General features: G+C 41.5%; 1 long non-coding RNA gene across 3 annotated transcripts in view; it reads left to right on the plus strand.

Moving 5' to 3' along the window:
- The window catches only part of LOC309528843, a 352,285-nt gene extending 340,705 nt beyond the window's left edge, over positions 1-11,580 (plus strand). For 2 of the 3 annotated variants that reach the window (XR_014217903.1, XR_014217904.1), the window contains exons 2-3: positions 7,547-8,891; positions 10,550-11,580. This is a non-coding gene — a long non-coding RNA (uncharacterized lncRNA). Of the gene's footprint in view, positions 1-6,201; positions 8,892-10,549 lie in introns of those variants that run through there. The other variant, XR_014217905.1, reaches the window with a different exon arrangement.
- The last annotated feature ends 147 nt before the right edge of the window (positions 11,581-11,727 follow it).

Consider the following 11,727-nt stretch of genomic DNA (forward strand, 5'->3'; position numbering starts at 1 on the left):
ATTGTTATATCTTAAAAACTTTAATAAATATCTTTTTTTGGGGGGGGGATTTAAAATTATCCCCACCTAGCCTGGGGTGGGGATAATCTTTCTCCTTCTAGCCTGAAAAAAACCCCTTGGGCAGCAGGAAGGGAAACATAGAAAATCGTTTTTTTAAAAAGTCTCCCCATTTCTATTCAAGCAACCAGAGCGGAAGCAGGATCCTGCACTGAACGTCCCTCGGTATATCATCATAGTCAAAAGTGCAAGGTAGAGCAGTGCAGAAAGCGTCTGTCAACCTGCCTGCCCTGAGTTAGGGACATTTCCCTGCCATGTTTCCTCCCACTGGAAGTTTCTGATCAGAAAGGGAATTGTGCACTTGTACAGAGCTCTCTTTCTCTTATATATCTCTATGGTGGAAGGAGGAGACCTGCCCTTCCCTCTTTGTTCTCCCAAGCACTGCTGAAGGTGTGGTGTCCTCAGAGGCACGATTCCTTTTCAGGATTCCTATAGGAAGATGCAGAATCGGAGTAAGGGAGGCTCTGGCACTTTTGACCCACCAAACTTCTGCCGTGGGAAAAGCATGTCAGCTTTTTGAGTTAGGAAAGGCTATTGAGAATTGAGCTCTTAGACTTAACACGCCTGCTTAAATTTGTGAAAATCAAAGGTGTATAAAATAAATGGTTGAAACTTAGTTCCCCTCTATCATCTGAAGATGGTTGAAAGGACACCCTGTTGTGTTGTTTATTAAGAGATGGATACGAAATTCTAAAGAGTATTATTTTCCCAAGTGATGCAGCCTTGGCCGCTCTGAGAGAGGTTAACCTTTCCAGACCCTTGATTTCCCTGGCAGGTACTTGGGGTAGAAACTCCCTTACGCAAACTAGAATGAGATGGCTGTACCTATAAGGAACAGGCATCTTTGAGCAGGCACAGAGTATGCCGCCTGGCAATCCCAGAAGATAGGAGAGGCTTGTTGCCGCCCATCAGCTGTCATCCTCTTATGACAGGCTGCCATTTCTCAAGTACTTGAGGAAACTGAGTGCCCACACCTGGCTGGCACCAGGGGAGCTTGAGAACATAAGAATCACAGAATTGTAGAGTTGGAAGGGACCCAGCCGATCATCTAGTCGAACCCCTGCAATGCAGAAATATATGGCTGGCCCATCTGGGGATCAAACCTGCCGCCGTGGCAATTTATTTGTTAAGAGGGAAAGGGAACAGTTCTTCATAAGGATCAGAATAAATGTGGCTGAAATTGCATCCTTGAAAGCACCATCCCGGATTTGGAAAACTGATACCAGGAGCCATAGGTGCAAACAGCATTTATTGTGGGTCAGGCTTTATTTTGGAGTCTAAGGGCAGAGTCGAGTTATCTGTGGTCAGTTAGTTAAGTATTTTTATTGATTTATTTGATTTAGAAGGGGCAGCTCCCCCCCCCTGCCTCCCTGGCTACGCCCATGCCAGGAGCCTGACACATCGTCTTGGGTGTGGTGATGCTTTCAAGAAAGGAATCCCCAATATTCATTTTCTTTCTTTTTATGAACTTTTATGGACTTCCAATCCATATAATGTGTTAAAGAAAGCTATAATATTTTGCTATCATCATAATAGTTTCTACAGATAAATTTAATTCATACTTACCTGTTCTGGCTTGCCTAAGGAGAAAATCAAAAGGTCTATCAGCTTTGAAGACAGGAGCCTGTGATCGTTTTAGCAACACCATAGCTGTGTAGTAGAAAACAAATAGGGACTACCTACTTTTATTTTTCTCCCTTTCATTCAATTCCAGAAGTCTCACAAGAAGCCCAAATTACCATGCTAGCGTTGAAATAAATGTTTGCCCTGATCAACCGTGGTTGGTGCCATGGGGCAGAGCTGCACCCCCAATACAGGCGCTGCCGCAGCTTACCTGGATAAGGCAGCGGTGAGATTGGGGCAGATTGGCTCCACCTGTGTTTCTGCACAGCCCCAACCTCACTCCCCCCTGCCCAGTTCAGGTGAACTGCAGGAGTGTGGGTGTCATAGCTGATGAACACCATGCCCCTTCCTGGTGCACATATTTGCAACCCTTACCGTCTAACACAGGGAATATTCATACGTTTGATTCCCTGCTGGCTGGACCCTTGCCCCTATGCAGATCCATCGGCTCTCGCCAGTCTGAAAAGCTGTACCTTAGAGCATTGGGACGTGATATTGAAGTGGTGTGTTTAACATTTAATGTTTTATTATGTTTTTGTATATGTTGGAAACTGCCCAGCGTGGCTGGGACAACCCAGTCAGAATCATCATCATCATCATCATCATCATCATCATGGAATAAGACATTCCTATTTGCATAGGAGAAATGTTGGAGGGTATGGGACAGGTATAGGAGATAGCTAGTGCTCCGAAGGTGCAGGAACAGCTTCAGCTGGAATCCAAAGGAATAGGCACATTTTTGCATATTGCAAGTGGAACATGGAAGAAAACCATATGCGAAAACTTAGTCGCGTCCCTTAAGAGGAGCAGGACTTGTGGCTGCTGGTTTTCTGAGGTCCCAGGGGTGCTGCATCGCAAGGTTCATTGTGACATCTCCCTCTGCTGGCTCATTGGTCGCCAGAGCTCTAGAAGGCCTGGGATCTCCTATGCTTGGATCATTCTGTGCTTGTGAGAGTAGAGAGAGCATGTAAGTAGGATTTCTTTCAGCATATTGGATCCTCTTAATTGAGGGTCCGCGTTGCGCACAGGCCATAGGCGCAGCCTCCCTTCCTTGGGAGTGGTGGTGTGATCGAGGGGGGCCTTTAAAAGGCAGTGGTGCGGCGTTGGGAGGGTTTGCCTGGGTTTGCGCCACCAAACACCTGCCCTCGATTTAGGTGTGTGCTCTGGCCTTGCTCTGGACTTCGGTTGGTCGCCTGTTTTGGAACGGGCTGAGTAGGATTTTTTTCCATTTGGCAAATTGGTACTGGCCTCTTGGTTTTCGCCTACCTCTTCGCAATTGTCACAACTTTGTAAGGTTTGGCGGTTAGGCATTGGCTTAGTGAAATGTGGGGGAGGGGAGGTGCGGTCATCACCTGCCCCTCCAGGTACAAGGGGATTCCAGTAAAGGAATCCGCATGTCCGGATCTCGTCCAAAGTCTGCTTGGGAGGCTAGGGCCATGCCAGGACCCAGCGGAAACCCCGGGGTGAGTTTCAGTTGGTCACCATTGATGGAGCTCCAGACACGCTGAGAAGCTCCACAGCAAGAATGCAAGGAGAAGCATAAAATAAAGGTGATTAAAACCTATTTAATGATTTATGGACTGGAGGAAGGTCGTGGAGGGAAGTTACAATTTTGTTTAGGAAAGGCTGGCCTTATGAAATGCAAGATATAATAAGAGATGAAGATGGTCGATGCTTAATAATTGTAATTAAAACAGAAGGGACAGAAATAGCAACAGTAAATGTCTATGCCCCAAACACTGATGACCATACGTTTATTCACAATTGCTTTAAGAGATTGAGCTTCCTATCGTATCAGCAGTTGATAATGGGTAGAGACTGGGACGCGGGTGGCGCTGTGGGCTAAAGCCTCAACGCCAGGGCTTGCCGATCGAAAGGTCGGCGGTTCGAATCCCCGCGGCGGGGTGCGCTCCCGCTGTTCGGTCCCAGCGCCTGCCCACCTAGCAGTTCGAAAGCACCCCCGGGTGCAAGTAGATAAATAGGTACCGCTTACCAGCGGGAAGGTAAACGGCGTTCCGTGTGCGGCTCTGGCTCGCCAGAGCAGCGATGTCACGCTGGCCACGTGACCCGGAAGTGTCCCCGGACAGCGCTGGCCCCCGGCCAATAAATGTGAGATGGGCGCACAAACCCCACAGTCTGTCAAGACTGGCCCGTTCGGGCAGGGGTACCTTTACCTTTACCTAGAGACTTTAATGAAATTTTAGATCCACAGATGGATACCAAATCAGTAGCCAGGAAAAAAAGGACAAAGGTTAGAGAGACAATTAATAACTATATGATTCAGTGGAATTTAGTGGATCCTTTTAATATATCAAGAAACACAAATATATATTTAAAATAACTACAAATCTTCAACGGCAAGACTGGTGGAATAGGAAGGATATAAAGCTTACATCAGAGGGAAGATAATATCCTTCTCTGCCAACAAAGCCAAGATGCAAAGATTAAAACAATCTAAAAATTTATTTAAAAACACTATGGGGCGATATGTCAAATAACCCATCTAATGCTACATATGAAAGAATACAACTAACATTAGAAGTGAATAATATACTAGCTCAAAAAAATGAGTTCAGCCTACTAAGTCTAAGACAAATATATTGGGAACAGGGTGAAAGACTGACAAAAATTCTAGCTAATCGTCTAAAACAAAAGAAAGCGAACCAAATAATAATCTTAATAAGAAATGAAAATAACATCGCAGCGACCTCATCAATAGATATCAATAAAGAATTTTTTTAATTCTACAAAAAATTATATGAAGGGCCAGAAAATATATCAGAGGATGAGATGGAGAACTTCTTTCAAGATACCAAAATAATAACTATTGAAGAAGATAAAAAAGATATGCTATCAGCACTTCTAAATATATTAGATATTGAGAATGTAATAGAAACAATGGAGAATGGGAAATCACCTGGACCAGACGGTTTTCCTATGGAATGGTATAAAATATTCAAAAATCTACTAGTCTCCAGACTTCTAGAAGTCTATAAGGAAATAGCTCATAAAGGTATATCTGCTACAACATTCAATGAAGCTTTAATAATGATTATACCAAAACCTAACAAAGACCCTACTAAATGTGCAAATTATAGACCAATACCATTAATGAATGTGGATGCAAAGATTTTGAATGTAATATTGGCAGCAAAATTACAAAAAGTTACTCAAGACTTGATACCTAATAATCAAACAGGTTTTATAAAAACAAGACAAGCTACAGATAACATCAGATTAACAATAGATTTGATAAACTTAAACGAAGATGAAGAGGAGTTTATGATATTGTCATTAGATGCAGAAAAGGCTTTTGACAGAATATATAAAGAATTCATAGGGTTTGTGTTACGTAAATTTGGTTTCCCTATAGAATACTGTAATTGGATTAAAATGAGTTATAAAAACCCAACGTCTCGGATTGTTACAAATGGAAGAATTTTGAATTCGATTAGTTTAAATTGAGGAACGAGGCAAGGATGTCCTCTTTCTCCATTATTATTTAATCTCTGCCTGGAACCATTAACAAGAGCAATAATTCAGGATGAGCATATCAAGGGTGTAAAACACAACAAAGATAATTACAAAACTGTATTATTTACAGTTGATATCCTTTTATTTATTACAAAACCAGAAGATACAATTCCAAAAATTATGGAGAAAATAAAAACCTTTGGCAGAATATTGGGATATTCTATAAATTGGACAAAATCAGAGATTTTACCAATAGGGCCAAGGGCTACATTGTATAGAAACCATCAATTTCAGATGTGCAAAGACTTTATTAAATACTTGGATATAATGATTTCATCAGATATAGACCAAATTGTAAAATTAAATTTGAATCAAATTATAAATGAGATTTCTTTTGATATTGAGAGGTGGGGACCTCTAAACCTCTCCCTTTGGGGAAAGGTTAATGTCCTCAAAATGAATGTTGTTCCAAAGCTTTTATACATTCTTAGAGGATTACCAATACATATTCCCAAATTTTACTTCCAAAAAATAAATCAACTATTTAGATCGTGCCTGTGGGGTACAAAGCCACCAAAAATATCACTACATAAAATGCAACTTCCAACTAAGGAAGGTGGCTTTGGTCTCCCAAATCTGGAACTATATCACCAGGCTTACCTGCTGAGTAAGACTAATGATTGGAGATCTCGCAGGAATCTCAATTGGGCTACTCTCGAATATAGTTTCTTGGAACCTCTTGTAGGGTGGACTCAACTCGGCTCCAATTTTATGAAATATCCTATTATCCTGGAGACTATTAAAGCACCTAGAGGATGACCCCTATCAACATGAGAAATTAACAATATGGGCCAACCCAAAATTAAAAATTGGAAATCAAGTAATAATTTGGCAAAATTGGATGAAAAAAGATATTTTGACATTGAATCAATTAATTGATGAAAATTATAAATTTGTGGAATATAAGACTTTGCAAGTAAAGTATGGATTAACCAGTGAAACACAATGGCAATACATCCAATTGAAACATATGTTGGAAAGGCTGCTACAAGATTTAATCTCTGCAGCAAAAACAAAAAACTCTACACTTGCACTATATAAAACCCTACTCAACAGGAAGAAATATGATTTAGAATATGATAGACAAAAATGGAGTGAAGAGTTGGGGCTCCAGATAACAAATGACATGGGAGTCAAGTATAAAATCAACAGAAATAGCCTCTATGGATCTAAGACTAAGACCTATTCAACAGTAAATAATATTTGGAGTCCACTGGACTCCCGCAAAACTATACCAGAAGAAAATAACAAGTACAGACAACTGCTGGAGATGTGGGAGTAAAAATGCAAACTTAGTACATGTGATGATTAAATGCCTGATGATAAGATCATTTTGGTGTGAGGTGAGGATATTTATAGCAAGAGTCATAAAAAGAAATTGTTATTTAGCGGAATTAAATTTAATTCTAAATTATATTCTGGAAACGTGGGAGATTACAAGGCGTCAAAAAAAATATGGATGTACTGTGCTATATTAGAAGCAAAAAAAAAACTTGTTTTGATGAATTGGAAGAGCCGCAAAAAGATTCCATTGAGCACATGGATTGATAATATGGACAGACTAGCTACATACGAACGAATTGCATGTCGACGCAAATTAAGAATGGATAAATATGAAGAAATCTGGAAGGAATATTTAAGCAATAAGGTGGATAACGGTGGGAAGTAGGGGGAGGAGAGAGAGGCGGGGAAATATTGTTAAAAAGGTGTAGTCATAGGTATATCAGTGTATCCAAATCTGAATTGTCAAACTGTGTTATTAGTGTAACTATGTTTTTTGTTGCATGTGTCTTTTGCGATTGCTGTTTGTATTGAAAAAAATGATTAAATAAATTAAAAAAAACAACTATTGATGGAGCGCCCTCTGTTGGTGGCTTACTCTTCCAGACTTCCTACAAGGCAGGCAGGAGTTATTGCCAATGCCTAAGCCAGGCATGCCCAAAGTCCATTTTTTCAGGGTCCTAATCCGGTTAAATCTGGCCCCTGTGTCAGTTGATTTCCTCAAGCTGAACAACTTTGGTCAGCCCTTCACTTCATCAAATCTGGACCTCTTTGGAAAAAGTTTGGACACCACTGGCCTAAGCCAATACCACTCACATTGCTGTACTCAATAAAGTTGTGGCCTAAATTTTGCCCATTAACCTTCAGAGTCAAATTCTGTCTCAATGTGTTCTTCTTATTCTTGGGGGGTGCGCTGGGACCTTGATGCGCAACTGAATTGTGTGGTGATAGGGAGCTTAGAGGCATGGATGCAAAAACCAGTTTTGGGACGTAGATCAGGAGAGGACGAACTGTGAGCCCCATTTCTCACATTTTTCTCTTTCCTTTTTAGGCTTGGAAGACTGAGAAGAGCGATTTCGCGAATGGCGAAAAAAAATAAAGTGTGCCCTCTCCCCGAGTCCTCCCCCCTGCCCCCCGCCCGCCCCTCCTCCTCCTCCCGCGGACCCCTTTTCAAAAGGACCACAAAGGTAAAACCTTTCAGCATATAGTAGTTGATTCTAGTCCCTCAGATTTCTTAGGAAAGGTCTCTGTCTGAGGTTTAGATAATCATACCCCATGTGGCTCTTTGTTTCCCTGTAGGCTCCACGTACTTCATTGGCACCTCAGGCAAAAGGAAAAAAAAGTCATCCAGAAGGTAATGTCTATTTCCATGGATGTGTCCAGAAAGTCTCTATCTCTCTGTGTGTAAGAAGCCTCTCTAACTGGCAGCCTTCTCTTCTTTTCCTTTCAGAAGAGCTCATCGTGGAAGACATTGAAGATCTGGAGGAAGAGGAGTAAGAGACTGTGCAACATTGGAGCAGCTTTATCAATTGTTAACAGTTCTTGGCTGTTGTAAAGTTTTGCTTTTGTGTCTTTCCTTGAAGGTGAAGCTTGCGGAGATGAAGATGTAGTGCTGCCCTGTCAGAATGCGCCGCCCCAGGCCAAGGCCATTTGCTGGCCCAGCAGTGGAAGCAGCATGTGCCAGGTATTGGGGAAATGCTGTGGTCCAGAGCATCTCTCCAGAGCTCTGCACTAACTCCCTGTGGCCCTGCTCTGGCAGCGCATAAGGAATGTGTCGGTCCATGTGTGCGACTAGAGAGATGTTTTCGATGGTGGAAAGGTCCAGATTTTAAAAGCTGTGAACCTCACTATGGCAAGTCAGTCTCTCAGCCTGATTTCCTTCACTGAGGGGCAAAGGGGTGGGGATTATGAGGCTAAATTATCACTGAGTTCTTTGCAGGAAAACCGGGAGAAAAAGATAATAATTTTTAAAATAAAACCTGAATATCTAAGGGAGGAGGGAAGCCAGAAGCAGCCATAACACATATTTTGCTCCTTTATATTCTCAGATGGGGCGCTGCTGAGAGTGCTGCATGAACCAGAGTTGTGCTTAGGTTGTACTAGAAATTGGCTTTTAGTAGTGTAGCTCCAGCCCTCTGGAATCCATTCCCAGCTGGAATTAGACAGGTGCCTAGCATCATAATGTTTAGGTGTCTTCTTGAAGATGTTTTATCTAGGAAAGCTCTCCCTAATGTGTAACCCAGTAAGTCATCTGTAGGATCTATACCATTCTGCCAGCAATTACCATCACCATCTGTTACTTGGGTATAGCCTGCAAGGTTCATAAAACCTCTCATGAGATGCAGAACTTCAACAGGTCTTCAGATGCAGCAAAGCTGGAGAAGAAATTGACATTGGTGGGTCTGTGTTGTCGTGAGCAGAGTATTTTTGTATTTTAAAGAGCAATAGGAACACAGTGTTCCTTTGACTCAGACATTGATTCTGTCCCTACAGATTGAAAATTATTGTCAAAATATATAGGTGGTACATGACCCCAGTCAAGCTTGCAAAAATTTACCACTTGTCTGACAATAAATGTTGGAAATGTAAAGAGACTGAAGGTACATTCTTTCACCTTTGGTGGACATGCCCAAGGATTAAGACTTTCTGGGAAATGATATATAATGAATTGAAAAAGGTATTTAAATATACCTTCCTTAAGAAACCAGAGGCCTTTCTCCTGGGCATTGTCGGCCAATTGGTGCCAAAGAAAGAAATGGCAGAAATGACTGGCAGAATCCGAAACCAGGGAAAAGAGACGGCGGAAGAAGATTGGAAGAAATTCAAGAATTATCTTAAGAAACATTGTAAAATTAATGAATGTTAGAATGATGTGGCTTTAGAAATTAAGTTGATTACAGCTGTAAGGATTAAGTCAAAAGAAAAGAAAAGTTAAAAATTAGAGAAAATTAAGGGTGAGGATTTGCTGAATTAAAATTTGAAATTGGAATGCAGAAAGGGGAGGTATGAGGAGGTCGGAGAAGTAAGTCATATGAAAATAAGGGTTTGAAATTATACTTGTTTTTTGTTTGTGTTTGTTTGTATTATTGTGTTTGTCTATATAATTTGTGAAACTTTAATAAATTTCTTATAAAAAAGAAAAGAAAATTATTGTCAAAATATTGGGAAAATGCCAAAGCACTTATGGATGCTATGGACTAGGCTGTTCATGTGTGCTTGCCTTCATGTATGGTTTGTGTTCCATTTGAGTTGCAGACATTGAGTAACTCCTCTGTTTTTCAGTTGTTATATTCATTGGTATGAAAGCTTATTGTATTAATGTGAAATAATAAAGGGAAAGGTAAAGGTACCCCTGCCCGAGTGGGCCAGTCTTGACAGACTCTGGGGTTTGTGCGCCCATCTCACATCTATAGGCCGGGAGCCAGCGCTGTCCGGAGACACTTCCGGGTCACGTGGCCAGCGTGACAAAGCTGCATCTGGCGAGCCAGCGCAGCACACGGAACACCGTTTACCTTCCCGCTGGTAAGCGGTACCTATTTATCTACTTGCCCCCGGGGGTGCTTTCGAACTGCTAGGTTGGCAGGCGCTGGGACCGAGCAGCGGGAGCGCACCCTGCCGCGGGGATTCGAACCGCCGACCTTTCGATCGGCAAGCCCTAGGCGCTGAGGCTTTTACCCACAGCGCCACCCGCGTTATATTCATTGGTATGAAAGCTTATTGTATTAATGTGAAATAATATTAATATTCAAAATATTTATACCCCACCCATCTGGTTGGGTTTTCGCAGCCACATTCATACTGGGGACTAACTTAATGATAACTTAATAATCTGTATACTGTAAGACTCTCAGATCTTGCAATACATGGGCTCATAGAGGAAGCATGTGGTATATATATTGCTATTGTATGAGATGCTGAGGTCCTGGCATATTTTCTTCTATATGACTATAATTTGAAACAGGTAACATTCCATTATGATGTAAAGCATCTGATAAACACAAAGGATGCTGTTCTTAATGTCTTATCCTGACCTTGTGTTATTTTTTACTGCTAGAAGGGCTGCTGTACTGCAGAGGATACTGCTTTTGGGTCTTAGGATAAAATGAATGGACAGCCTAAAATAAAAGCAAGAGCCAATTGTTTAAATATCTCTTAAATGTTAAGGCACTAATCCTTCATTTCTCTCTCACCGATTTGAAATAACAGATAGAGAAGGAGAAAATATAAAAAACCAGCCAGTAACTAATTATAAGTGGTTGTTTTTACAGATGGCTGTACTGATCAGCGTGGGATTCCTCAGCGCATGGACACCATATGCCACAGTCAGCTTCTGGTCAATATTTCACTCCAGTGAATCAATACCGCCCATCGTTACCTTGCTGCCATGTCTTTTTGCTAAATCCTCAACAGTCTACAACCCTTTTAATTTACTATACTTTCAGCAAAACTTAAGGGCCTCCAGTGCTGCTGTAGTCAGAAAGTTTACTTTAGCACCAAGCATACCACCAATTGCCATGTGTCAGTGATTTGGTCAGGATGGGATAATGGGCACATTTCTTCATTCAGAAAGACAGACAGTGGAGAAGTTCCAAATCCATCCACTGCAACTGCAGAAGTCTTATTCGAAAACGTTGCTCCAAAGTCCAGATCATGAAATCTCCCAGGGAAACACTGCAAGGGCAGTAATTCCTAGGAAGTTTATAATAAACTGCTTGCAGGATAATTCTGAGGTCTCTGTTTTTTAAAAAAAGACCTGCCAGCAAGAAATGAGGAATCTCAAGGAATTTTGAACACATGGACTAAATTAGAATTTGCTATATTAATAGCTGGTAGAGGAGGTATTTATGCAATTAAAAGAGATTATAATGTTACTGAACTTGGCATTTGTTTTTGTGCTTTTGTTGGACTGTATGGGATGCTGAGCTCAGGTGTCAATGATGGAGTCTCAAGAGGCACAGGCGTCTTGAAGAATAAGAAAAGACCTTTGCTTAATGGGCTGCTAACACCTCCCCCTTCAATACTTCTATTAAGGCTGTTGAGCTAGAACATTACAAAAAATGGACTTTTCATAAAAGGGTGGCTCTACTCGTCTTGTGCACGTCATCTCAGTAAAGGATTCGTGAGGTCACAGAACTACCAGGGGTAGGAAATGGATATTTGTCAATCTGACAAACAAAGCTAGGGCAACAAGACTGGACCGAAAGGGCAAGAGGCATGTGAACAAACAGTATG

The sequence above is a fragment of the Podarcis vaucheri genome (assembly GCF_965113315.1).
Source record: "Podarcis vaucheri genome assembly, chromosome: 3".
In the NCBI taxonomy this organism is placed as follows: Eukaryota; Metazoa; Chordata; class Lepidosauria; order Squamata; family Lacertidae; genus Podarcis; species Podarcis vaucheri.